This window comes from Nansenia antarctica, assembly GCF_963989245.1.
Source record: "Nansenia antarctica genome assembly, chromosome: 3".
Classification (NCBI taxonomy): Eukaryota; Metazoa; Chordata; class Actinopteri; order Argentiniformes; family Microstomatidae; genus Nansenia; species Nansenia antarctica.
Genome location: NC_137688.1, coordinates 12482319 through 12487004, shown reverse-complemented (window position 1 = coordinate 12487004; position 4686 = coordinate 12482319). Strand labels below are relative to the sequence as shown.

At 40.2% G+C, this 4686-nt stretch overlaps 1 protein-coding gene across 2 annotated transcripts in view; it reads right to left on the bottom strand.

Annotated features, from left to right (window-relative positions):
• The window catches only part of mrpl11 (mitochondrial ribosomal protein L11), a 28385-nt gene extending 24412 nt beyond the window's left edge, over positions 1-3973 (bottom strand). For both annotated transcript variants that reach the window (XM_080525284.1, XM_080525285.1), the window contains exon 1: positions 3870-3973. The gene's annotated coding sequence lies outside the window, so the exon portion shown is untranslated. The remainder of the gene's footprint in view (positions 1-3869) is intronic.
• Positions 3974-4686: the final 713 nt, after the last annotated feature.

Sequence of the window (4686 nt, the reverse complement as noted above, 5' to 3'; positions counted from 1 at the left end):
GTTGGGCACATTTCACAGAGAAAAACAGAGACATCAATAAAAAATTAATCGAACAATTATACTAACGACCAGACAAACACACTGGTAGGCTGTCCTTTATGCACTCTGCGGATTGAAGATGGTATTTTTATCTCTAACAAATGGGTTCATAAAGACAAGGACATCAGTCTTTGCTGCAGATAAGCTTGCACCCACTCTATGTCCATATTTGCAGGCACAGACAAAAAAAGCCAATCCATGATAACACAATGATGCTGGGACTCGGTTTTTCACTTTCAAACATACAGTAATGCCTAATAAAAACCCTTGATAGCAAAGTATAACAAACATTAACAAGTATAATGTGCACAAGGAACACTTCTAACATTTCCAAATGAAGATTTAAAATACACATTTACTGTAGGAACTGTGCAGATTGTGCAGATTGTTTGGTAACAAAATTACCATAATATCTACTTGGGTTTTATCTCCCAACGTTTCCCAAAGACTCCTAATGAAGATTTAAATGTGTCTGCAGAAATAGTGGGGTGTTAGCTATGATATGAAAGTCTTTTTTGGTTGTTGAGCTACAGTAAGTAAGTAAATCAATGACATTTGTGGTTCACAATGTCTTCTTCTTCATTACAAATGTTAAAAAAGAAAATAAATGTGTTGTGGTTGGTGAGGAGGTGTATGCTGTCGTTTGTAACTACTATTGTATGATTTCCCACAGTTGTTTTGGCTGTCCTTTTGGAAACCTTCCGATGTTCCATGTAGATGTTCCATGTAGAACCCGCTGTGAAAACCTAAAAGGGTTCTTCTGTTACCGTTTTGGTAACACAATTATCAGTTTTAATCACTTATTAATTCATAAACTAAATCGATATGAGTAAAAACACCTATTACAGGTATACCTATAATTCTTACGTGTGTTAACTTGCATTATCATCCTTCTTCATGCGTTAGAGAAATGTTAAAACATCTTACACTTATGTGGTTTTTTTGTATTGGGCATTGATTCTTAAACTTACAAAATTCCTGCCATTAGAACACATTTAAATACTTTTGTTTTAGAACACATTTAAAGACTTTTGTAGATGTTTTCTTAGCCGTTTTTTTCATATGTTTGACCAGAAGTAAAAACCTTTGCTTTCCTATTTTTATAATGGAAGATGGTTGAAAAATGTATTCCTGACCGCTTTCATGTGACACCTGACATGCTCCCATGAATTTAACATTTTGGTCCTCATGGTCACTTTTACACAGAACTACCAAAAGAAATTGAAACATAATTAAGTAACAAACAGAGACAGTATTGTCAATGAATCAATCTGCCAATATATCAAACATGCCCTGAACCTTGTTTTGACCGCCTGCCAGCTTAGTTTGGTAGTCTATCTGGCAGTAGCTTATGTCAAATTGCAACAACTAGGCTTATAGGCATGTGTGACAAAGTAATGATCAATGATGAAGTGAACTGTAATTAGTCTACCCTACTAACTGTAGGGTACAGTATAATGTACAGTATTAGGCAAACATTTTGCGTAACATTTTGCGTAACTGTAAAAAAGCATTTTAATACAATGCCATTACAAAATTACACAGGTATAGGGGCAGTATTGTACGACAAATCAAGAATTCACAGATTGCAACTGACTAGGAGCTGCTAGGAATGTTCTCTCAGATGTCATACAATAGTGAATGGAATAAGGTATTAAAGAAAGCAACAACAAAGCCGGGGCGTCCTTGGTTACATTATAAATAACCTCATGTCTCGTGTTTTACTCTCCTGAGTCTTGTCTCACATTCAATTTTAAAACAGTGAAGACTGAGCGGAGATACCGCTGTCTATCCACCAACATTTTTAATTCTACAGTGAGTGTGACTCAAGGGACAGTCGGTGAACTGCAGACTCAGAGTGGACATATGTTTGGTACACCTGCAGCCTCACTTTAATGAGAAACCCGCTGGGACGCTGTAACTAGGCAACTCTAATGTAGTGAGACCAACCTCTTGATATGGTTGAAATCAGCTGCAACTTGAATACCAGACCCGTATGCTGTTAGTATTCTATCACATTAGCATTCAGTCCTTCAAACTCTCCAGCCCCGGGGCTGACTATTGATTTCAGTATGTAACGAAGTGTCAGATTGACTGCTGGCCGGCAGTCAAAGAGCCAGTGAAAGAGTGCAAAGCACTTAAGAAGAAAAGTTTGGGGCAAATCCCCCCAAGACAAATGAAAATAAGACCCAAAAAAAATCACCCTGCTAAATTGGGTCAAATGTATCATTCATACAATATAGGGGACCTACTGAAATATAAGCATAATATAAATAGGCTACAAGCAGGAGTGAGAAGTCAAGATATCAGACAGACCGCTACGGTAGGTGTACTAGACCGTTGGCTGGCCTATTTGATCAATCCCCTCCATTTTATTGGCACGATTGCCAATATCCAAGGACCTCACCATGAACAGATGAGTGTGAATGGTCTACAGGTAAGGCCATTGCAATATGGAGTCATGCATTAAGACGTCTATTATCTTACTGTAAATTTAATTACAACAAGAGACAGTAACAATTATTTTCTTTTTCTTTTTGGCACTGTTGGTGTCTGTTGGGCATTGCATGGGCAACTATGCAAGCACCTTAGCTTGAAGCTCAATGAATTAAACCCTGGTCCTGACAGAGAACCCAATCAGAGTGCAGACTTGAGTTACAACCCAGCAGCATACACACCTCCTGAGACACGTATTAGGCTAATTGATGAGTTCTCAGGTGTACACCGGGGTGGAACCGAACCGAACCGAAGCCAGCGGCAGCACTCCTATGGGTCCTCCGGCCCAGGAAGGAAAAACAAGAGGACAGCAGGCGTATTTCAAGCTGGATCATTACTGACACATCGTGAGCTTAGAATTATACGGTTCTATCTCCGTTTAGAGCAGTTCAGAGATATTGAGCGTCAAAGTTTTTACATTCCATTATGTTTTGTGAGATGGAACCTTTGTATTTTATTATGAATTACTAACTCAAAAATGTCAACATTTAAAAAAATAACACCACACAGGCATTAATAAACACCTAATGGATCAGATTATGTAAAAAACTAAATTTTGACAAAAATTGAGATAGAACCTTATAATTCTAACGTCACGAGATGCTTCTACACATTGAATAGCCTAATTATCCTCATTGACAACCCAGTGTCTTTGTGGAACAGCTGTCACTCAGCTTTAGTTCTCAGAAAACAAAGCGTGATAAGATAGCTGCGTTGAAAAGGTGGGTTATGAACAGATCTATATTGAAAGGTGGGTTATGAACAGATCTATATTGAAAGGTGGGTTATGAACAGATCTATATTGAAAGGTGGGTTATGAACAGATCTATATTGAAAGGTGGGTTATGAACAGATCTATATTGAAAGGTGGGTTATGAACAGATCTATATTGAAAGGTGGGTTATGAACAGATCTATATTGAAAGGTGGGTTATGAACAGATCTACATTGAAAGGTGGGTTATGAACATATCTATATTGAAAGGTGGGTTATGAACAGATCTATGTTTATGAGCAGATCTATGTTTATGAACAGATCTATGGTTATGAACAGATCTATGGTTATGAACAGATCTATGGTTATGAACAGATCTATGGTTATGAACAGATCTATGTTTATGAACAGATCTATGGTTATGAACAGATCTATGTTTATGAACATATCTATGGTTATGAACAGATCTATGTTTATGAGCAGAGGTTCTGGACGTACTGGACTCATGACAGAGCGCACGAGGGGACTGAATTGACAGCTCGGTAAATGCAACCGAGTTGACCAAATAGAAATACTTAGCATGGTGTTTGTGGGGGGGAAAAAATCTAATGTTTATCTTACCGATCCGTTGATGAATGTGTTGTACAACAGCTGCACCGTAGAAGCACCTTCACGCCGTAACCAAGGCTCTGGGCGCAGCCATCTTGCAACAACCTTCCTGGACGCCACCAAACAATGCTGCCACCGTCTGGCTAGGAGTGGTAGTGCTCGGCAGAGTACTGAGACCACCACACTGGTCTTCATGGGTTTTCTTTTTGAACCTATGGATTGACCAAAGGCACTGGCGGACTCAAGGGGGGGGGCAGGGGGGGCGACCGCCCCTCCTGGTGCCCCCACGGTTGAAAAACGTCTCGCTTAAGTGCCCTTTTGAGTTGCAAAAGTGCCCTTTTGAGTGGCAACATTAGAGGATGTGCCCTATTGGCTGCCCTTCCAATGGTCTAAACTTGACCATGTGCCCCCACAGTTGAAAAAAACGTGCCTAAAGTGCCCTTTTGAGTGGCAAAATTAGAGGATGTGCCCTATTGGCTGCCCTTCCAATGGTCTAAACTTGTGTGCACTGATGGGGTCCCATGTTTTCGCCCCTGCCCTTCAAACACCCTGAGTCCGCCACTGACCAAAGGGATATGTGAGGCGGTGTTCTTTACCCAGTATTTGGTTTCAGGCCAACTTTGTGAACTCAGAGATGTTCAGCAAACTTTTCATGAATGCACCCCTCTGAAGTACACTGAACTGAGATCGTTTCGGGAGGTGGTCTGAGTTCAGTTCACTTTTAGTTCACCTTTCGCTTTTTTGGGTGCAATGTGAGCGCAAAGCACTCCCAGTCCACTTGACATTGGAACCGCTCCATGCTATACTGGCATGGCTCCCTTGGCCCTCT